General features: G+C 45.1%; 1 protein-coding gene across 5 annotated transcripts in view; it reads left to right on the forward strand.

The window, feature by feature from the left end:
- ZMIZ1 (zinc finger MIZ-type containing 1) overlaps positions 1-23,504 on the forward strand; it is a 439,562-nt gene that overhangs the window by 54,457 nt on the left and 361,601 nt on the right. For all 5 annotated transcript variants that reach the window (XM_027858970.1, XM_027858962.1, XM_027858989.1 and 2 more), the window contains exon 2: positions 19,431-19,546. The gene's annotated coding sequence lies outside the window, so the exon portion shown is untranslated. The remainder of the gene's footprint in view (positions 1-19,430; positions 19,547-23,504) is intronic.

Raw genomic sequence — 23,504 nt, forward strand, 5'->3', positions numbered from 1 at the left:
TAACAGGGGCTGGAGAAAGCCCAGGTTAAGTAAAAAGCCACAGATAATCCCCCACATCTCAATTTTCACTTTCCAGGCATTTTCTTGGGGGGGGTCAATAGTGACAGAATTCAGTTCTCTCCTCTTCCCCACTGTCTGCTAAAGTTATCGGTGAACACAGAAATGTTTTCATGGTAGCAGAGAGAAGGAAAAAGGAGGAAGAATAAAGCCAGGGTGTTTCATGGGATATTGGACAGAGATCAGAGCTCAGAGAGATCAGAGGTACTCCCTGTTAAAGGCCGAGCCCAAGGGTGTGGCTTCGAGCTATACCAGTCATCCCAAAGTTCTATGACTCAGTCCGTCTCAATGTGGCGTTAGTGGGTTCACATGCTATCAAGGAGACATCATCAGAATCCCCAAATCATGTCAGCAGGGTTGTCTGTTCTCTTTATAGAGAAATATCCTTGATGTAGACTTTTTGCAACCTTATCAGTGGTGACCAGGACCCTCCCCCTCACACTTGCTCAAGGAAGCGTACTGTTGGGTTAGCAGAGTGTTCAGTCCACGTATACATAGTCAAGGTGGGTAATCTACGACTTTAATTATAACCCTGAATGATCCTCTTTGGCTGTCTACACTCATCAGATTCACCAGATAATTGTTCTCTTGGACATCACCCTGCCATTGTTGGACAGTCAGGCTTTCTTCTTAGCTCGTGTACTCCCAGAGGGAGCCAAATATACTCTTGACTGGGACTTCCTAATTCCCTGATTTGGGGAACTTAATTGAGCTTAGAAGGTTTGTAGTTTGGGAGCTTCTGTACATTTCTGTTTCTCTAATAGAATCATCTAGTCCAGGGGTCAGGAAACTATAGCCCATGGGCTAGACCCAGCCCACCACTGGTTGGGGCCCAGAGAGCTATGAATGGTTTTTACATTTCAAAATAAAGTTTTATTGTATTTTAAAATGTCAAAACCATTCTAAGCTCACTGGCCATACAAAACAGGTGGCCTTGGTCCAATCAATTCCCTGCTTTTAAGAGCTAAGACTTATTTGCACTTTAACAAAGGTGTGCCACGCATTTTCGATAGATTATCTCTTTTGGTCCTTACACCAACCCTGTGAGATTTAAGTGCTACCATCATTGTTTCCCCTGTTTTACAAAAGGGGAAACTGGGGGTTGGCTATAAAACTGGTCCTCAAGTGACTTGCTCAAGTTCACACAACCAGTAAGTGTCATAAGTGATATTCTAACCCAGGACTTTCCATGACCAGCCTTCTTTCTATGCTGCTTCCTTTTACAGATGATCAGAGTATTGGAAATTTAGAGCTAGAAGATGCCTCAGAGGCTGTATTGGACAATCACTTGATTTTATAGAGGAGGAACCTGAGATCTACCCACTTGCCCAAAATCACATGGGTGGTAAACATCAGATAGGGGATTTGAACCCATGTCCTTTCGAATCTCGGTGCAATGCTTTTGCCATCATAGCACAATCTTGGGCACTGTGCTAGGCACTGGGCTTACAGTGACAAAAGTGAAAACCCCATGTCCTCAAAAAGCTTCCGTTCTATTAAACCTACAAGTAGAAGGGAAGCAAAATTCCCATTCACCTATGCTCAAAAGAAACAAGGGATCTGATGGAATTTTTATTGTTGGTGTTTTTGAGGAGGGGCAGCTTTTTGAGTCTGTAGAAGGAAGCACAGAAGACCTCCAGCACGCTTCATAAGATCGTCATTCAGATTTCTGCAGGAGGAAAGTTCTCAGAGTACATCCCAGAAGGAGGTTTCAGCTGGAATAGTGACACCCAGTGAGCCGTCTGAAAATATATTTTTGGAGGTCAAATTTGAAGGTCAAAGTCCCTCTGAGAAACTGCCAACTACTGTTGTTTGCACATTGAAAATCAACCAATAGGCAGTGAGTTTTGTTAACCCAAACTTTTGGTATTGATAGTAAATACTTATTGGGATTTAAAATAGAAAACAGTTAATGAGCTTTCTGAAATTACCATGCTGTCAAAGCCAGCTCTGCATTTTATTTCTCAAAGAAGCTATAGGCTCCGTATTTCATGTCAAAATTGATGGGTGTATTTTTTTTAAACTGCTTTTGGGTTTCAGAACTGTTGTGGAAAGCAAGAAAAAAAGCAGATGCTGTATCCAATTGCTACCAAACTGTCTTGAAAAGCTATAAATATTTTCTAAAAAGACTAGCTCCAAGGGCAGGAGATATTTGTTATCTCTTCACCAAGAAAGTTTATTCTGAAAATTAAGACAACCTTTTGTGTTATTGTTAACCTCAGGTAAAGAAATGGCTAACACAGATCAGTTGTCTTTCCCAGTAGTTTTTTTTTTCCTCTCCTTGGGAAGGGATATTTGCTATTTTGCCATTCCAAGTTTGCCCCCAAGTATGCCCAGTTTTCCTAAACCTTAAATGATTTTAGTCTTTTCAAAGGGGTGGGGCTGGAGGTGGTTACAGTTTCTGGGAGGAAGAACAAGCCCAATTAGACATTTTGGTTGATTGTTTACCTTGTACATGCCACTGAAATCCCTGAGCAGAGTAGAACCAGTGAAATCTTGGTTCCAGACAGTAAGTGAGTATCTTCCCTGCTCTGTCCTCTCCCCACCCGGCTAACCCCAAGTCACAGAGGGAAGGAGGACCATAGGTGCCCTGTAGTTGTTGAGAATGGCTGTCTAATGTAGACACATGTGCCTGGGACCGACCAGAATCCTAGTTACTTGATAAATAGCCCCTGCAAGATATCAACTACTTAACTCCATGAAGGAAGACCTTCTGGTAAGACCAGATACAGAACAAACAAGCTCTGCCTCTTTTCTGAACAATCCTGAAGAGGACATGATGCTATCATACTGGATTAAAGCAGACCTGTAGGAGGCTGTCCAGGGGTGAGCGGTGATGACTGGGCTAGCTTCTTTCGCAGAGGTTTATAGAACAAAGAGATGCTACAGGGGTGGGGTGGGCAGAACTGAAGGAGGGGACACCCAGGGTTGGGTTGGGTTTTTTTTTCCCTAGTGTGTAAGGTTTTTTTTTTTTTTTGTTTAGTTTTGTTTTTTTTGTTTTTGTAAGTTGGGGGTATGAGAGCACTCCCTTCCTTTCCACCAGCCGAAATCCTCCACGTTCCCCTAGGACCAGTTCAGTATCACTTCTTCGATGCTTTGCCAGGGTGATCTGTCTCCCTTCTCTGAACTCTTTGGTCATTTTTGATTGGTCTTCTTGATTTGACCCGGCTCTGTGTTCCTCCTTCTTTCACATAGGAGCATCTGATCTTGCCAAGGTCATAGACTTTTTGTTGCCCAGGTGCCACTCATTTTTGTGTTTTCTACACTACCTTTCATTTGCAGTTGTATATTTTTTATAGAGACTTGTTATCTCCTCCATTAGAATGCAAACTCTTTGGGACTGAAGATTATTTCATCTTTTGTGCTTAAATCTGTAGCCCTTGGCACACAGTAGGCAGTCGGGAAACACTTGTTGATTGATGAGTTGGTAGTGTCCCACACGTAGTAGGCATTCAGTAAATGTGTGTTGATTGATGGCCTGGATTTCTCCAGCTCCCAGTCCTCTGCTGTCTACTTCAATTATAGCTCAGGAACCACAGCATTTCATGGGTGGGGAGTTGAGTCCTCCGGTGTATTTTAAATTCCTTTCCCTAGGGCCTGGCCTGAGTAGGATTTAATCTTAGACCATTCGGCTCTTCCTCTCTCTTCCTCTGTTTGTCCCCCCTCCCCCAGTTTAATTTCCCTAAAGGGGGAAGAAGGAATATTTGTTTCCTTCCTTCCTCCATCCACTTGTCACTCTCTTCCTCCCCTACTTCTTCCCCGCCGCCACCCCCCAGCCCTGGAATGATGGTGGCAGAGTAGGTGGAAGTCTGTTTTCTAGCAGGCCTCTTTGTCAGAGTGCATTTAAATTCCTCAGGAGTTGTGTTTGATGATATTTTGGGTAATTGCCTATTGTTCATCAATCCCTAATCTGTTCTGCGGTGTATAGCTTTGCTTCCTCTCCCCTTCTGTTGAGGTAAACAGTCTTTCCCCCAGGGGAGTGTATTTCTGCAGTGATTCTCAACCCTGGATGTTTCCACTGGCTGGGTTGGCTGGCCCTCCCTATCAGGCGGCCTGGGGCAGAACAGACCAGGCTGGGGCTGGCCAGATACATTTAGAAAACCTTGCAGACTTTAGGGAGGGGACTGGGGAGGGGGATTGGTGCTGGGAGGAAGAGGGAGGGTGGGGCAGCTAGCCACAAGGCAGAGACACTTTCATTCGTGGCTTTCTGTCCCACTGAACCACCAGTACAGGGAGGCAGAGAGGCTTGGAGGAGGACGGTGGTAGTCAGACCAAAGCCAGTGCTTCTGGGATTAATCCTGGTGCATTGGACTCTGGACTCAGAAGAACCGGATTCAGATCCCAGTTTGGCCTATTATTGGCTGTGTCACCTTGGATAAGTCATCTTTCCTGGATGACCTCTGAGGTCCTTTATGATGCTATGAGGCCTCAGCTTAATGATAAGAGAGGTGGAGCCCAGTTTGCTGCTGACTGGTACTGATAGATTCCCCCGTTGTCTTCTCCACTAGGTCCTTGTTAGGAGAGTCTATGTTTCCCTTGCTTTAGCTAGCCTGGGGTTCCTGGATGTGGGCTTGAGCAGAGCTGATCTCCTTGAACTGAACAGTTAGGGAAGATAAGAAAATATTAGGTGGTGCCATTTCTAATGGCTTCTACCCTTTGGTTTGGAGGAATTGGCCTTTTTGCCTGAAGTGGTCAGCTTTATCTCTTGATGATTCTTCCACCGTTCCCATGTTGGGTTGATATTTGTTAGAACTTCAGGATGTTAGAGCTAGAAGGAATCTTTGAGATTATCAGGTCCAGGGGGTTAGAAAAAAATAACATTTTATTAGACTCTAACTGAATCTTAGTATTTCTTTCAATCACGAATGTAGACAACAAATGCTATACAGAAAAGGCTCTGTAGGCTTCCACGGGAGTGCTGCTCAAGGGGCCTGCCTGGACACACACACACACACACACACACACACACACACACACACACACACACACAAAGTAAAGAACCCTTGGTCCAGTCTAATCTCCTTATTTAATGGAAGGGGGAACTGAGGTCCAGAAAAACTGAATGATTTGCCTAAGGTGACAGAGGTGGGGTTGAATCTATGGGTACTGTCTCCTGTTAATGTTCATTCCATCGCACCAGTGACTTGCTTCCATCTGGTCTGGAAAAATGGGGGAAATGCAGGGAGTTGAGGTAAAGGAAGAGGGGAAAGAAGGAAGAAAAAATCCCTGGTGAGTTTCTTAAAGCTAGAAGCCATTGAGTGAGGCTGGGTCAAGGGAGTTCAGCTGCCTGGCTCAGGCGTGCTGGGGTGGGGGAAATAAATGATACCGGGCTGCTCAGGCTGGGTAACAAGCCCAGGCTGCTTGGTGATTCTCGTATTTTAGTACAAAACGCCTGTCGACTTTAGGACAGTGATTTAAACGTTTGCGGCAAGCGCCCACTGATTTATTGGGTTGTTTTGGAAGGGCCTGACTATATTAGCGGGCTCCTCAGAGCTGAGGGTTCTGCAGATGGCAAGCCCTGCTTCTCCATATCATGTGAGAGAGAGAGAGAGAGAGAGAGAGAGAGAGAGAGAGAGAGAGAGAGTGTGTGTGTGTGTGTGTGTGTGAGTGTGTGTGTTTCAACTGAATCAGGCTGATGTGTATATATACTGGATGCCAAGAGAGTATGTAGCCTATTAGGGCACCTCAAGTCCTGAGCCATTTAGAGGGGCAATATTATTCATTGTGATCACGTAAATTAATATTTATTGAGCTCCCACAGCAGACTAGGATATGCATAAGCCCCATTTTGGTTGCATAGAAAACATACCCATTTCACGCATGCTAACAAAAGACCCTGTGTGGCTAAGGACACATGGAGCCTTCTTGCATGTAAAATTCTTGCATGAGTTTTGTTGTGATAATTACCCTTTGCAATTCTGCCCTTCCAGATCGAAGCTCTTAGTTTATTTTTTATCTGTCTACCATCCCTGAGAGGTGATGGTCATAATAACAACTCCCATTTACGTAGATGGCACTTGATAGGGTTCAAAGGGATTTCCTCACTCACGTGGAATGCAAGTATAATTTCCATGTTTTACAATGACAGAAACTGAGGTTTGGAGAGATGAAATAAATACTTTGTGTCACGCATGTGCCTGGAGTCAGAGCTAAGAGGCCCAAGTCCAGTGATCCTGCCTCTCTCATCCTGTCTCTCTTGTAGCTTGGGAGATGTTAGGAACAGCTGATGGCTATTCTTTACAGGCACTATTATTCTTTCCCTGTCAGGTGTTATAATATAATGATAACAATAGTGTTTTATAATATTATCTTTTATATTATGTCCATGGCTAAAGACACCTGTAAGCTCTCCTGCTCTGTCTGTGCCCTTTCTCTCTTTGGGAAAATTTTCATAACTCTTTTAAGACCATGATGATTTTGGGGGGAGGTGGGGGGTGGGAAGGGCCTTGACCTGTATTTTTATTGGTATAGGGAACTTTGTTGTTGTTCAGTCTTTTCAGTCATGCCTGACTCTGTGACCCCATTTTAAGGTTTTCTTGGCAAAGACACTAGAGTGGTTTGCCATTTCCTTCTCTGGCTCATTTTACAGTGAGGAAACTGAGGCAAACAGGGTTAAGTGATTTGCCCAGGGTCACAAAGCTAGTAAGTTTCTGAGGTCAGATTTGTACTCAGGTCCTCCTGCCTCCCGGCCTAGCACTCTGTCCACCCTACTGCAGGCATTATTTGTAGTAGAGCATAAACTTCTTGAGAGTAGGAGTTATTGTGTTTTGGTGTCCCCATGGTGGATGCTTTATGGAAGCTTGTTGAGTTGACTTGAATCCCCATCTTACAGAGGAAGAAACCAAGGCTGGGTCAGAGGTGATGGTTGACTTCCCTGTGGTCACAGAACCAGTAAATGTCAGCGGTGGCATTTTTGAACTAAGATGGGCATAGAGGGGTGGAGATTATTCTTTCTCCTTCATAGATGGGGAAGCTGAGGCTGTGGGACAGTAAGTTCCTTGCCCAAGGTCACCTGTCTAGCTAGTAGTGGAAATGGGTTTTGATACATAAACCATCTGGCTTGCTGCTGTATGTGGAGAGAGAAAGGAAAAGAGAAGTGGGAGAAATGATGGTCTTTTCTTTAATGACTTGTGTTAATTTCTTTACTGCCTGGCCCTACAGAGCCCTGTCTCTTAGAGAGAAGGTACCCAGACAGAGGGGAGGACTTTTTGAGTATCCAGGTGTCTGCAGCCTCCGTTGTAGCTCTGGACACCCAGACTGTGTCCCCCCAGTCATTCGCTGATTCATTCACAGATATCATCAATATAAAAAGTACGTTCCTGGGTGCTGGGGGAGGGGGTGGGGAGATAGATACAAAGGACACCGTGGTGTACTGGGGAAAAGAGTATTGAACTTGGAGTCAGATGGCGTGAGTCCAAATCTTGGCTCTGGCCCTGTATGACCCTGGACAAATCACTTTACTCTGATCCTTAAATTCCTTTGCTGTATAGCAGGAATAATCAGACTTAGCCTAACCTTCTTCACAGGGTCTCTTTGAAGGAAATGTTCTACGTCAAAGACCTAGACCAAGGTGAGTTGTTACTATTACTATAAATAAAACCCAACCTTTGCTGTAGAGGAAGAGACTTTTCTACTAGGGTCCTCAGATGAACTGCCTGTGGCTGAAGGAACTTTCTTTCTCTCTCTCCTCTCTCTCTCTCTCTCTCTCTCTGTCTCTCTCTCTCTCTCTCTGTCTCTCTCTCTCTTTCTCTCTCTCTCTCTCTCTTTCTCTCTCTTTCTCTCCCCCAAATTCCATTGGTCCTTAGAAAGACCTGTGAGGCCCTTGGCCAGCTTGTCCCTGTGCCAGGAAGGATGTGGTGCTGTTTATCGATATCCAGCTCTGTTGACCCAGGGATCAGTCGGCCGTTTGGACTCTGACAATCCAATCAGCTCCCACACTCATACAGATCAGCCTCCTCTACCCCTAAAACAGGGGACAGGGCTCCTTGACCCAAGGAATTGGTCCATCAGGCTGTGAAAAATGCCACTCTCTTTTTCAGTCCTCCTTAATAAAGGCCTATTAGTGAGTGGTTAGAATTAGGCCAGAGTGACGGTTCTGACACCTCATTAGAGATCAACTCTAGGTTCCCAGGATCTCTGGGCTGGGTGGAGACCTCAGTTTGTCCCTAAACTATGGATTTCTCCAGTGTCTTCCCCTGACTCCTCGACAGGAGAACTTGAAAGTTACCATTGGAGATTCCTCTTGCTCAGCTAACCTTGGCTTCCTGGGACTTCACAGTATTAGAGGCATTCCCCTTAATGTGGTTTATTATACCCACTGTATATGGCCTATGTGAGAAAGAGCCTTGGCTAGGAGTAAGGGGATCTTTGCTATTGTGATCTTGAGTAAGTAATTTTATCTCTTAATATCTGTTTTTCTCATCTGTAATAATTAATAATAATAATAATGATAATTATAGCTCACATTTAAGGTTTAAGGGTAGCGAAAGCACCAGGCCTGGAGTCAGGAAGACCTGAGTTCAGATCTGGCCTCAGACGTTTACTAGCTGTGTGACCCAGGGCAAGTCGCTTAACCCTATTTGCCTCAGTTTCCTCATCTGTAAAATGAGCTGGAGAAGGAAATGGCAAACCCCTCCAATATCTTTGCCAAGAAAACCCCAAATGGATCACAAAGAGTCAGAAACAACTGAACAACAACAACTAGGGTTTAAAACCTTTAGGCTTTTAAAAGGCCTTTCTCAGAACAACCTGGTAAGGAAGGTAATGTAAGTGTTAATATCCCCACTTCACAGATGAAAGACTGAGTCTCAGAGAGGTTGAAGGTCATAAGATGGCAGAACTGGGGACTCCAATCTGGGGTCTTCTGACTCTGACCTTGAAGGCCCAGTGGATAGAGCATTGGGCCTAGAGTTGAGAATATCTGAGTACAAATCTGGTCTTCGATACTAGCTGTATGACCCTGGGCAAGTCACTTAACCTTTGGCTGCCTCAGTTTCCTCATCTGTAAAATAGGAATACTAATAGACCCTAGCTCCCAGGGCTGATCAAATGAGATAATATTTTGTAAAGAACTTAAGTGCAGTGCCTAGCAAATAATAGGTGCTTAGTCAATGCTTGTTTCCTCTGTTGCTTTCCACTGCTTCTTATTATATCTGCAATGAAATAGTGTAATAGTTACATGTTAAATTTTCTGAATTGCTAGGGACAGACCATAAATACAGTCGGAAGGCAGAAAGAAAGGAGACACTGGTGTGACTAGAATATTCGGGGGAGGTTTCGTGGACTTGGTAGAATGTCGAGAGTTGGCATTGAATGATAGCTAGGGTTTATTTGCATGGATGGTAAGGAGTCTGTGAGGAAGAGACATTCATTCCAAAGGAAGAAATGGGCATGGGGAGCGTTAGAGAGTTAGAATAGAAGCCTGAAGAGTTCCAGGAGGTAAGACTGGAAAGAGAGGGTGGGGAGAATTATAGAGTTTTAGACCTCAGAAGTCATTGGGTCCAAATCCCTTGCTTTACATGTGAGAAAACTGAAGCAGACAGAAGTTAAATGACTTGCCCAGGGTCACACTGGTAGTAAGTATCTGAGTTGGGATTTGAATCCAGGTCTTCCTGATTCTCAGTCCAGAGCAACTACACAGAAGAGGGAGGCCAAGCTCACAGATGGCTTAAGCCCAAGATTTTGGCATCATTAATACTGTGGTCTGAGAATTTAAATGATAATGATTCATTTGTGGCCAACTTCTCTTGGCCTTTGGCTGGGAATTCCTTCACATCAGATTGAATAGCTCCAGACATACATTCTCATTTATTTTTGGCTGAGGAAAATCTCTTTGACTTTAAATTAGGTCAATAATGACTTCAGTTAGCTATTAGAAAGAACTTACAAATAAGGGTTGCATGTTGCTGACTGAAGCTTGATTTCCTAGAGAACAGGGCTCCATTCTGGGTTGGATTTGAGCCTTGCTTCCAAGTGCCCATTTGGTGGCGACACCTGAATTTTCTCCTAGTACTTCAAACTCAACATGTTCCCCCCCCTCCAAATCTCCTCGTCCTAATCCTCATAACCTGGGAGTCCAGTTTGACCTCTCCCTCCTCCTCACTCCCACTCATCCAAAAAACCAGGCAAATGACATTGATTTTTAAATCTCTTTAATGCCTCACGTTCTAATATACTTACCATTCTGATCATGTCCTTCCATTCAGAAACTTTTCATGGCTCTCCATTGCAACATATCCTGGCATTGGAGGCCCTCTCCAAATTACCTACTGCCTGTCATTCTAATCGTCTATCATACTCTCTCCTTTACATTGTAATCCAGCTAAACAGTCCTACCCTATCTCATTTGTACTCTTTTGTACACATCCCAGTCTCCATCCGTTGAATTCCTACCTTCCTTAATGGTCCAACTCTTGTCCCCTGGGGTGATCTCCTTGAGATCTCCTTAGACTTCCCCTTCCTCCCCTCCTAACTCCAAGTGAAAGTGGTATCTCCTCAAATGTCTCAAATGAGCACTTTCTCTGGTCCTCTCCTCTGTACCAGTTACTTGTGTATTTCCAGTCTGGCCAGCATTAGGTTGTAAGCTCCTAGAGGGTAGGGGCTGTGCCATCATTATCTTTGTATCCCAGGCAACTGCCATGGAGACTTCCAAGGTTATATGTGCTTAGTCAGTTTTCGTGATGGGCTTGATGGGTTCTTCCAACCACTTGGTGTGCTATAGCTTGTAGGATTTCTCTATCTTGCCCAAATGCAGCTTTGAACTTTTAAACCTTCAGGGGCATTTTTTAAGGGGAATGTGATATGGGTGTGTGGTCAGTATCTACTTCCTGAATTAGCCTGTGAAGGAAATTTTAACAGTTATAGAGAATCATAGAACCTTTGAGCTAGAAGGGAGGCGATCACCAATGAGGCAGCTGGGGCCAATAGATATTAAGTGACTTGCCCAAGGTCACCCAGCTAGTTCAGTAGCTGAGTAGGACCCCCTTCCCCCCTTCCCTTTCCTTAATCTAAAACTCAAGTAAGAGGGAGAATTTCTAAGAAGTTTGGCTTGTCCAGTGCTGGATTGAAGTTAGAGTTTATTAAACTATTATTATTATTATTGTTATTATTATTTTAGGAAACAGGTTTTGATTGTAAACAAACACTCTCTTCAAAATGTTTTCCTATGACAGCAGCTTTTCCTGGCTAGGGCGCTATCAACATTTGGCACGCCTTCTCCCTGACTCCAGTTTTTTGAAAGGGATTCAAGAATGCAGAGCAGGCTGGCTTAGGGAGGAGAGGGAGAGAGGGGCCTTGAACCTCTTTGTTTCCAGCTGCAATGAAATGCTCTCTTCCCCCTGGGTTTGCTTCACAGCCTCTATTGGCCTTGCTGGTTGGTGGGAGCCTTCCCCTTTAAAATCCATCGGAGGAGTGGGGGTGGAGGAGGCAGGAAGAGCCTCAGCCCAGGAGCAGGTGGATCAGGTGTCCTGGGGAGGGAGAGTTCAACGGGGCCCTAGGGGCTGAGGGGAAGAGGTGAAGAGAAGCCCAGTTTTGTCTCATTGTCTATGAAGTCTCTGCCCGGGATTTTGGTGCAAGGTGATAGGGAATTGGTACTTGCGTGTAAGTTTTGCTGGCCCCTGAGGAAAGAGGTTGGAGTTACAGGTTAGCTGGGCTTGTTATAGGCATGGAGTATGATATTCTGCCATGAAGGCTCAGGTTGGTACAGGGACTGCGTTTTCAGGAAAGGAGGCAGCGTACATGGAATGGGGAGAAATAGTGATGGCCTAGGCCTAGGGAACAATCATAATAATAATGGCTGACATTGACATAGCCCTTTAAGGGTTATGGAATGCTTTGTGTGCATTATTTAATTGGGGAGAGGCTGAGGTCAGACATTCTGCTGTAGCATTTGACCAGGTGTTAGGAACCTGCGTCCTAATCTGGGTACTTCCAGGAACTATGTGACCTTGGGTGAATCAGGTCCACGACAATTGCCCAAGCCAACTACCCGACTATTCTCCATGGCCCATCTGCCCAATGAGGGAGCTCTGAGTTGATTTCTAAGGCCTTTTCTAGTAAGGGTCATGTTCTCATAGCCACGGGTTGGGTTGGCCCCTGAGCTGCCCATGACCATTTTATTAGACCTGAGCTGGATTTGAGTAATGGACCTTGACCCATACCCTTGTGATATACCCTGACTCCATCTAGCAATCAGTCCCCTCCTATCGCCCCACCTCAATGCCCTCTCTTTTCCCTCGAAGTGTGAAGTATTTAGGTAATTCCATAAGGAAGGACTTCCGAATAGTTGGACACTTGGGTTTGTTGGAGCCAGAAATGGATAGGTGAATTTGTAATCCGAATGTTAGGGAATCTTAAGACCAGGACACGGAGAGTTTCTGGTATGCAGGAGGCTGGGGTGGGGGAGGTGTTTATGTGGGGGAGTTTCTGGTTGGTGAATGGGTGTGGTGGCAGAGCAGTGGGCCCTGTGACCTCTTGGGCCCTCTCCTAGCCTTTGATTCTGTGCTGCTTCTCTTGGTGCCTTCTTAATTGCTGGGGGATGAAATCCCACCCCTTTTCCATCCATAGCAAATGAATTCCTGCCTGTAGGTCCTGGACTCTTTGCACTCTGCTATGTGATATCTGCCCAGGAAAACACCCCAGTGGAAACTGCATGAATGATTGATAAAAGCTGAGGGCTGTTTAATTTTTTTCCCCCTGTTTAATGGCTATCAATAATTTAATACGACTTCGTATATTTTTAAGAAATAGCCTCCTTTTGGAGTCTTCAGTTTAGCAGGCTAAATGATTGAATATCTAAACCTACATCCTCAAAGAAACATATTCCACACTTCAAAGAAATCGAGGATGCAAGGAGAGACATTTTTCTACTAAACCAACATCTTGATAGTTTTTCCCTCCCCCTCTTCCCTCCCTCCCTCCCCCTCTTCCCTCCCTCCCCCTCTCCCCCTCTCCCCCCCAGCTGCCTTTTTTTGTGGGGGATGGGGAGGGAGGGAGGGTTGAGGGAAGTAGGAGGAGGAGGGGGTTGGTTGAAGTCTCAGCTCAGAGGAAGGTAATTGCTTTTTTGGGTCTCATAGAGCAGTTGCTGAGCAGCGCAGGGGTGGACATCTGCTGTCAGCTTAGCCCACCCAGAGCTGGTGATGCAAAACACTCCAGGGTGGCACAAGGGAGACTCAGTTACATGCTTGGGAGGGGTGGAGAAGGACTTTGGGGAGGGGGTAGGGTGGGGTGTTGAGGTGGAGGTACCCAAACATGCTACCCATCTCCAAGGAATTTTCCTCTTCCTTCCTTCAATTTTTTCTTTCTCTCTCTGTCTCTTCTCCCTCCTCTCCCCCTCTCTTCCCCCTTCCTTCCTCCTTTCCCCCCCTCCCCCCTGCCCTCTTCCCTCTCCCCCCTTTCCCTTCTCTCTCTTCCCGCTTCCTTCTTTTTTCCTTCTCCCTCTCCTTCCCTCCTCTCTCCTCCCCCCTTGTCTCCCCCTTCTCCCTCTCCTTTCTTCTCCCTCTCCTCCCTCTTCTCCTTTGTTCTCCCTCTTCTTCTTTCTCCTCCCTCTTCTCCTTTCTCCTCCCTCTTTTCCTTCTCCTCCCTCTTTTCCCTTCTCCCTCTCCTCCCTTTCCCTTCTTTTCCTTCTCCTCTTTTCTCTTTCTTTCTCTTTCTTCTTCCCTCTCCTTTCTCTTTCTTCCTCACTCTTCCTTCTCTTTCTTCCTCCCTCCTTCTCCCTTCCCCTTCCCTCTCTCTTTCCCTCCTCTCCTTTCCCTCCTCTCCTTTCCTTCCTTCCTTCCCAGATCTCAGCACTCCTGGGAAGGTGGGAATCCACCTTGTTTATATACCTTTTCTCCCTTTTACTTAATAGTTTCTCTTCTCTGCTCCTTAGTTCCCTCTTGCTGACCCCCTTGGGTGATAGGGGAGGCTCAAGAGTCCTCTGTTGAGGAGGCCTGGTGAGTAGTAACAATAACAGGAAACTACTGTGCATTTGGGAGGCCGTTTATTTTTTTCTTTTGGATTCAGTAGCAATGACTGTTGTTGACCTTGGTGTCTGTCTGAGTATCCACATCGTGAGCACTGTCCTGGGCACACTGGAGGGAGAGAGAGGAAGGGAGAAGATCTGTCTCCGTCCTGGGGATGCCATCATGCTAACAAGACCCTGCATGTGAAATTACTAAAAGAACATTTGCAAAGACTCATAAAAATCAGGAGCAAATGAATATTGTATTGGGTTCTGGAGTTTACCCAGAGTGGTGTCCAAGAATTTAACCATAGGCTCACGGAACTACAAGGGGGCTTATAAAACATCTGGTTCGCCCTCAGCCCCCAGGCAAGGAGATTGAGGCCCAGAGATGAAACGATAGCACAGTGAGTTAGTTGGTGGCTGAACTAGTTCTCGAACTTGGGTTTCTAAGAACCTTAGTTCATGCCAGGCAGTGTCATTCTCAGTTATTGAGTATTTCTTAAGCCTCTTTGTCAGGACCTGTGGCACTGATACAGTGACCCGGTCGGACAGGCTTCCTAACCAGGACTTTGAAGGTGGCCAAGAAAAGGTTAGGCGTGGGAAGGAGTGGAAGGTTATGGGCATGCTAGGACGGACCTGCACATTTGGGCGTGTGGGAGTTAGTAGCTCTGGAATCCTGTTCCCCTGTTGTTCCTCACACTTGACTCTCCATTTCCCATCTCTGTGCTTTTGCACGGGCTGTCCCCTCATGCTGTGAATGTTCTGCCTCTTCACATCTACTCCGTTGGGTCGCTAGTATCCTTCGTTACTCGGCTGAAGCGCCATCTTTGAGTTGAGGCCTTTCCTGAACCCCAACCCACCAGATCCCTTGACTGTAGTGTTTTCACCCCAAATCCCCATGTATGTGTTTCAGATCTTTTTTTATGTACATACCTATGCACACATATGCTTACCTACCCCAGTTAATTGCAAACTTGAGAGGGTAAGGACTGTTTCCACTTTTGCTTTTGTATCACCGTCCCTAAGAACAGCACTTAGTACACAGTAGGCACCTAATAAATTCTTACTGACTTAACATCTCCCCTGTTCCCTAAGCCCAGGCACCTGAGGGCATCTGGTCTCTTAAAGCCTAAGACTGCCTCCTCCCCTCCCTGTTCAGCCTTAGTGCAGTCAATACATTGAGGGATTTTTAGCAGATCAAATGCATTCATCTGTCTGGCATTACAATTCTTAATTTGCTCCGGCTGGCAGTTTGGTTTGTTTCGGGAGAGATTTTCCATTGTAAGACTGTCAGGCGCCCTTGATATTATATTTTAATAGATAATTAAGAAGGAAGGAGCAGTACACATTTCACTGATGTCGTCGCCCCTGCTGAAAAATGAGTCCTTTCCTCCTTCCCCCTCCCCCACTCCTTTGCTGTGAAACATCCTTCTCCTCCTTCCCTAGGCCCTTCCTCCCTAGTTCCTGGCCAGTGCCAGGTATGCTGGGAACCACAGATCAGTGCCATGGCCTCTGGGGGTGTGAGCGTCAAAAATGGATTCGTCGAGACATGCTGGCTTTGGAGGGTCATTGCTGCCATTCCTTTCCCCTCCTTTCCTTTATAGGACTCCTTGTTGGCAGCCACTTGGCCAAACAGTAGCCCCTTTTGGTATCCTTTCCACCTCATCTATGAAGACAGGATTCCCGGTCCATTTTAGCCCACAGTGGGCTCTCCCTCCTAAGAAGTCTTCTAAAACTTTATTTGTGCCACTTGCCTGGCACTAACCACATATTACCTGGCATTACGGGGCACGTCTCTCGATCTAGACTGCAAGCTTCTTAAGGTTGGGGGCTTGGTCTCACATTTTATATTCCCCCAGCAGGCCTAGAAGAGGATTGGGCACAGTTTGTAGATTGGCTACTGGATTATTTTGGAAAAATGCCTTCATACATGGGTTCAGTTACTCCCTCTGATACTAATTAATTGTATGAACATGGTCAAATAACTCTACCTTGTTTGAGTCTCAGTTTTCTCTTCTGTAAAATGGGGATAAGGATATTTTCAGGATCTACCTCAAAAAGTGTTGTGAGTCTCAGATGACATAATGTCTATAAAGGGCTCTGCAAACTTTTTAAAAGCAATTTTACATATGCCAGTTATTTTTAGTTTGGGTCACTAGACACCGTAAAGAAATGAGCTTGTGGAAAAAGTGCTTTCATATTTGTTATCTCCTTTGATTCTTATAACTGACATATCTACTTTCCAACATTGCTATTAAGCTCCCCATTTGACAAAAAAGGAAACTGAGACAGATAGGCGATGAAGTGATTTGCTCATTTTCACAACAGTGTTCAAGCCTGTAATAGAAATTGAGTATTCTGCCCGCATCTGTTGCCTTCTCTTTTAGACTAATTCTGTTTATAAAGGATAGGGTGTATTTTAGGGGACTCTGGGCGTCTATTCACATCTATATTCTTTTAAAAAAAACACCCTGTTTTTACACTTAACAAGCCTTTACTTTTTTCCCTCTCCCAAAAAAATGAAAAAGGAAGAAAACAAAATTCTTGTGACTAATATGCATAGCCAAGCAAAACAAATTCCTGCATTGGTCATGCCCCCAAATGCATGTCTCATTCTACATCTTGAGTCCATAGCTTCTCCATCAGGAGATGGGTAGCATGCTTCACCATGGGTCTTCTGGAATCCTGGTTGGGTATTACTTTTATCAGAATTCCCAGGTCTTTCAAAATTGTTTGTCTTTAAGATGGTTTTATTGTATCAGTTCTGGTTCTGTTCTCTTCACTCTGCATTAGTTCATCAAGTTTTCCCAGGGTTTTCTAAAACCATCTCTTTCATCATTTTTTTTGAAAAAAGCATAATAGCATTCCATTACATCCACATAATTTTTTATTTTGCCATTTCCCAATTGAGGGGCACCCTTTACTTTCCAGTATGTGTTCTTTTGGTGTGAGGCAAAGAGGGGAGAGAGGTAAGTAGGCAGGAGAGGCAGGGAGCTGAACCCTACTTTGAAGTAGCATCTTTTTGGCATCTGAAAAGATATACTGGGCCTTGCCTGTTGGGTGATTGTTAGGTGAATTTAGGGTTCTGAAGTGGTGTGAGTGACCATCTATGTACTCCAGTAACCCCCTAGAGTCAAGTCTATGGGACACGGTGACTCAGAGTTGGAAGCACTCTTGTGTTGCCTCTTGGAAACTTTGCTGAAGGCCTGGGTTCTGCTGGGCGGTCACTCTTCAGTAGGGCGGCCCCAGTGTGGGTTTCTAGTTGCTTTTGTTGTATCTTCCCATCCTTCCATGCCTCGTTCTTTCTATTGCTGGTGTTAGAGAGAGAGAGTGTGTGTGTGTGTGTGTGTGTGTGTGTGTGTGTGTGTGTGTGTGGAGGTGGCTATACTGGCCCTTCTTGTCAGGTGAGAGGAGAAAGAATACCAGAATAGCAACAGCCCAAGGACTTGGGAATTATAAGAGTTGGCTTTTTTCTTGTTCCAGGTTAGCTGTTTTGTTCTCTCCAGGGCCCAAGTGAGTAGGGCTCATTGGTGCAGACAGTGCCTGTTGTGGTAGGGACTGAATATGTGATGCTAGCTAGTGCAATCACATGGTGGGAGACATTGGCAAGGTCCAACCTCTCCCTGCTTCTGCCCATCTGAGCTTCTCCCGTCTGTTCCCTGAATGGCCATGCTGTTTGGAGGCAAGGTTGGGATCTCAGCATGCTTGCATCCTGCCCACTGACCCCAGGCCCTGCTGGGGGGTCAGGGCCAGCCAGTGTCAGTGCACCATCGGTGTCTGCACTTGCCCACAACTATACAGATTTCTGACCCGTGGATCACGTAGCCCAAATCTGCTTTTCCAGCTCCATCTCTTCCTTCTCTCCTAGCCAAACCGAAAGGCACTTCCTAATCATGTCCTGTGCTTTCCTGCCACCAGTTTTGTTTTTTTCATGCTAAGTGAAGTGTCCTTCACTTAGAATGCCCTCACCTCATATTGGCTTATTGAAATCCTACCTATCCTTCAAGGACTAGCTCACATAGCATCTCTTCTGTGAAACCTTCCCTGATGTTATCATACCTACTGCCGAGCCATGCTAGAAGTAACCCCTCCCGCTGTATTCCCACAGTTCTTTGTACCTTTCTTAGATCATTACATTCTGCCATATATTAGGTATCAAGATACTAGACTGTCACTGGTAGAGAGAACTCCTGGAGGAAGATATCCACTTTACCAATACAGGTTGCCGCCTTCTCAGCCATTTATAGTCTTAGAGAGTTGTCTAGGACAATGGTGTCAAATTGAAATAGAAAGGAAGAAAGGAGAGGAAAGACTGCTACTCTGTACATAAGGATCCCCGAGGGCCACATCTTGACTTAGTTTTAAAATGTTATTTATATTTTATTATATTTTCATTCATTTTGCTAAATTTTTCCCAATTACATGTTAATATTATTTGGCTGTACAAGGGAGTATTAGGGAGGGGAGGGTGTTTGACACCTCTGGCCTAGGGCACCTAGAGGTTATATGACTTACCCAAGGTCACTCAACCTACACAATGTTTGGTCCGTTTTAAGTAATTAATAAATGTGTATTGACTGACTGGCTGGAACTGACATGCAGTCTTGGTGACTCTGAGACTAGCTCCGAATCCTCTGTGTAAGACTGCCTCTTGGTATGTCTTGCCTTTACTGAGGATTGGCAAGCTCTTGCAGAACAGAACCATGTTTTTTGTCTCCTTTCTATCTCTCATAGTCTTGCACGTAGCAGTGCAAATATGTATTGGATGCATGAGAGGTCATGAGAATCCAGAAAGTACCATGTCATCCTTTCCAGGTCTTTGTGCCTTCTCTCCCATTCACTATCTTTTCTGTTTTTTCTTTTTTGGGGGGGGAAGGGGGCAATTGAGGTTAAGTGACTTGCCCAGAGTCATGCAGCTCATAAGTGTCAAGTGTCTGGTCTGAGGCTGAATTTGAACTCAGGTCCTCCTGACTCTAGGACCGGTGCTTTATCTACTGCGCCACCTAGCTGCCCCTTCCCATTCACTATCATTCACCTGTATTCCATTGTCCAGAAACAGAGACAAGGGGATGAGGGCAGGGCAGAAGAGAGAAGAGTGAGCATCTCATTGGGGTCATTGATATTTTGGAGAATGCCAGTTTCAAGGTCATGTTCTTGTTCCCTCCCATAGACTCATTCCAGAATCCTAACACAACCTTCTGCCTAGCATGACCCAGGCACTCAATTCCTTCTTCCCTACTAAGCTTTGGAGGTTTTTTTCACTCATGATTGCCTGGCCTACTTCTCCTGTCTGGCCGTAACTAGCTGTAAGCGGGTGTCCAGTGTGGGCATAGACGGTGCCCAAGAAGGAGGAGTTATACCAGATTTAGCTATGCCTGGCTGAGCTGGAGGACTCTGGAACTCACTTGCCTCTCTTTTCTCTTTCTTCTAGGAAATCCAAGGCTTTTGGACATAACTTCCCTTCTCCAGCACCTGCTATACCTGTCTCCATTTCTCTCCTGACACAGAAGCTCTAGGAACATATTAATTGGCAGCGGCCTTGGGCAGGTAAGAAGGCACATTTGCCCCCAACCTGTCTCTTAGAATTCTCTTAAAGAAGCTATGTGCTTTTTACAAAATCTTTTTTGGCTTATGATCTATGAATCTATAAGGGACAACCCCACCCTGCTATCACTTGGGAATTTCAGAATGGCTTTTAGAGATAATATAGTAGGGCAGTAGGAATGAGTCAAAGTGCCTCAGCCAGTGATAAATAGACTCAAGGAAATAGACCAAAAGAATTGAGTTTGTTTTCTTCCAGTGTTCCTTCCTTTGCTCATTTTCTCCTCTGGCCCCTTCTCCCTATCTCTTAGTTGCCCAAATATCTGCTTCTTCCCAGACCTACTAGAATGATCACTTGGGGATGGAAGTGGTAAATGTTAGAGAAGAAGAAAGGTGCACTGTGGGATTAAGCAGCCTGCTGTTGGGGGGCGACGGTTCATTTTGGAGCCCCATAGAACCTTTGATCAAGTCCTGACCCTTTGTTTGCCTGACCTCGGGCATCAGGTCTCAACTGGACTGGCCTGCTCAGTCCCTGATAGAATGGGAGGGCGGCCTTTAATCAATTAACCAGCAGAGCTCCTTATGTACATAAGCCACTGTGCTAAGTGCTGTGGAGGGATGTGGAATGAGGAGAAGACAAGATACTTGTCTTCTGAGAGTTTATATTCTAATTGAGAAACGTAGAATAATACCCACGAAATGATAAGTAAATGATAGGTGATATGCCTTAAGATGATGAATTTCCAAATGGAAAGGATGAGTCAGAACCACTGGGTTCTAGTCTTGAATCCTCTGTCTGTGTTTGACCTTACACAAGCCCACTTCACCTGTGTGGGACTCAGTTTCCACACCCATCAAATGGGGATAATAACCACCTTCCCTACCTGCCTCACAGGGTTATTGTGAAGTTTAAGGTAGGGTCTGTTTTTTGTTTTTTTTTTCTTGTCTTTGTATCTCCAGTATGCAACATAATGCCTCATGAATGGTAGGTGCTTCATAAATACTTGGGGAGTGATTGATCATACAACACAATGGATTTGAACATTCTTTAGACAGCATAACATCAATATACCACAGATGTGTGATTTTTATTATAGCTGTAACTTAGAGTTGCCTGAGGCTTGGGGCTACTTGGGGTCAAACAATTCCTACTTCTCAGAGGTTGGATTTGCACCCAGCTCTTTCCTGACATCACTCTCTCACTGCGTCATGTGGGAAAAAAAAGTCTCAGAAAGTATAAGGTACTGGACATATGTATGCCCCTGATGCCATTACATTGGGACAATGTTCATTCTGGTTTTGGACAGTTTACTTAGGAGATTGAATGGAATCCAAACATCCTCCTTTACTGGTTTCTTGTGAAAAACCATCACTCTCTTCCAATTTATTCTGGTGAGCGGACAAGGTTATTGGATGGAAGGTCCTTCAGTTGCCTACTTCGAAGTCCCAAAGGGCATTTGTATGGTCAGAGACTCTGTAGTAGGAAGGGGTAGAGAGCACGCGGGCGCGCGCACACACACACACACACACACACACACACACACACACACACACACACCTCCTCATTTGCCTCCCTAGTACATCTAGGAAGAGACGATGACTGAGTAAAAGGCTGAAATCAGATGCTGAATTCCTTCAGATTGTGGAGCTGAATAATGGGTATTTAGGAGACTAGGGCAATGGTTGCAGGCTGCTAAAGAATGAGAATTATGAAGGTGCCACCAAGGTGTGCAGAGGGTGTTGATGGAGGACAGACCATGGCATATTATAAAGTGAATTGTTTGTCTTCGTGCCCCTGGCTTCCTTTTCTGGGCTTCCCCTCCACCCCACCCCGTGGCTCCATGGACTTTGCACACTGACACCTTCTTCCTTCCATCCAAAATGGTTCTTTGGGAAGACTCTGCTATCTGTTGCTATAGATTTAAACCACCATGTTCCTTCTCTGGAAGGAGTTTGCACCTTCTTTAATAGTGTGTAATGAAAATTTCTCTTCTCTGTTGAAGAGAATTTCTGGTCCTAACCAGTAGGTAGTGGAAGATTGGAGGTGGGTAGATATGTGGCTTTCTTGGCCTCTAGGTAGGTGCCTCACTTCACCTACTGTATAGCCCAGTGCCAGTAGCTGAGGTCTCTTACAACTGGCTTCCATGATTACAGCTCTGGGCCACTTCACTGGTTCCTCAGGTTAACTGGATGAGGGTAAGACTTGGTTGACTGTGACTTCTCCCTGGGAGCCTTGTGGGTTGGTTTCCTGCAGGAATAGGAGATTGAGGGTGAACTCAGAAATCTCAGTGTTTCACGTGAGCCTTTAAAGTGGGGAAAAAAACACACACACACATACACAGAGAAACAAAGGATGCTTTCAAGATGAGAAGGGAGTTTTCTGTAGTGTTTGTACCACATCCCGTTCTGATGGGTTTTCAAGGGAAAGGTGAGACTGCTTCTAGCGAAGATGTTTCAGGGGGTGACATTGTGGTTTGTTAAGTAGTGTCTGTAATAACTTATCTGTCATTGGTAAAGCCTGGGCTGTTTGTATTTCGCTTTTCATACATAAATCAAGTTCACAAAACCCAAGACTGGAGCAGCATTTCAACAAGTGATTTGGCTAATGCCGGATCTCTCTCCCAACCCCACCTCCCATATTGTTTCCCAGAGGCCTCCCTGAAAGATTTTCAGGCTTGGCCTTTCCAATCCAAGGAGCCTATGCAGGGCCTGCAAAAGCAGCTCTGAGCTGACCAGTTTCACTCAGCCGTTCTGGGAGGAGGCCAGGTTATTGGTAACTTACATGTACTAAAAAGTACATGTAAGGGAAGGAACAGGGAGGCAGTTTTACTGGGAAGCCAGTGAAGAACTGTTGGGCAGACTGAAGGGGTACGGGAATTTTTGACTTACCAGCACATCCTAGTGGTCAGTTGTTGGGGTTTTTTTTTTTTTTTTTTTTTTTTGTACGTGATGGAGATGCACCTTCTGAGGGGAAGAAAAAGCTTGTAAAGAGCAAACCTAATATGGGAAGAACACTGAATCAGGGGCCTGAAAGCTTGGTTTGTAGTCTGGGTTTTGCCCCTTGCTCCCTTTAGGGATCTTTAGCAAGTTGCTCTCTCTCTCAGTGACCCAGTTTCCTCACCTATAAAGTGAGAGGATTGGATTGAATGACATCTGAGGTCCCTTCTGTGATTCTGTAGTCCTGCTATCTGTGTGACTTTGGGCATGTGACTGGACCTCTCTGAGCCTAAATTACCTTATTTGGCATCAATAGTTAGCTTTAATTGGGTTTACAAATCGGGTTGCTTTTCATAGGTTTCCTCATTTAACCTTCCCTAAAACCCTGTGGGGGAGATGCAATTATTATCTCCATTTTCCAGATGAGATAACTGAGGCCCAGAGAGGTCAAGTTACATGCCCAAAGTCACAGAGCTAGTAAGTATCCAAGGCGGGATTCACACCCACATCTTGACTCTGTTCAGAATTCTATCTGGTAGGCATGCTGCCTGTGAGCAGATGGTTTTTCAAAGTCACACCCCCTAGCCACCCAAACTTAATTAATTTAAGCCTCCGTAAACTTAATTAGGCTGAGATCACATAAGTTTTGCTGCACCAGGCTTGTGCTCAAAGCCTTTCCCTCTTGGCAGAACCTTTGACGGCTCTCCTTCTGAACGCTCAGCCTCCAAGAGCCCAAGGTTACTTCTCTACTCCAATTAGACATCAGAGGAGGAGTTTATAAGAGGTTGAGATTATTTAGTGGGGGGAGTGGATGGAGCTCTGGATTTAGCATCAGGACGACCTGAGTTTAAATCCTGTCTCAGACATTTACTAGCTGTGTGACCCTGGGCAAGTCATTTAACCTCCGTCTGCCTCAGTTTCCTCATCAGTAAAATGTGAAAAATAACACCCACCTTACAAAGTTGTTGTGAGAATCAAATGGAATAATATATATAAACACTTTGCAAACCTAAAAGTGCTGTATCAA

This window comes from Vombatus ursinus, unplaced genomic scaffold (assembly GCF_900497805.2).
Source record: "Vombatus ursinus unplaced genomic scaffold, bare-nosed wombat genome assembly UNPS02000749.1, whole genome shotgun sequence".
NCBI classification, from domain to species: Eukaryota; Metazoa; Chordata; class Mammalia; order Diprotodontia; family Vombatidae; genus Vombatus; species Vombatus ursinus.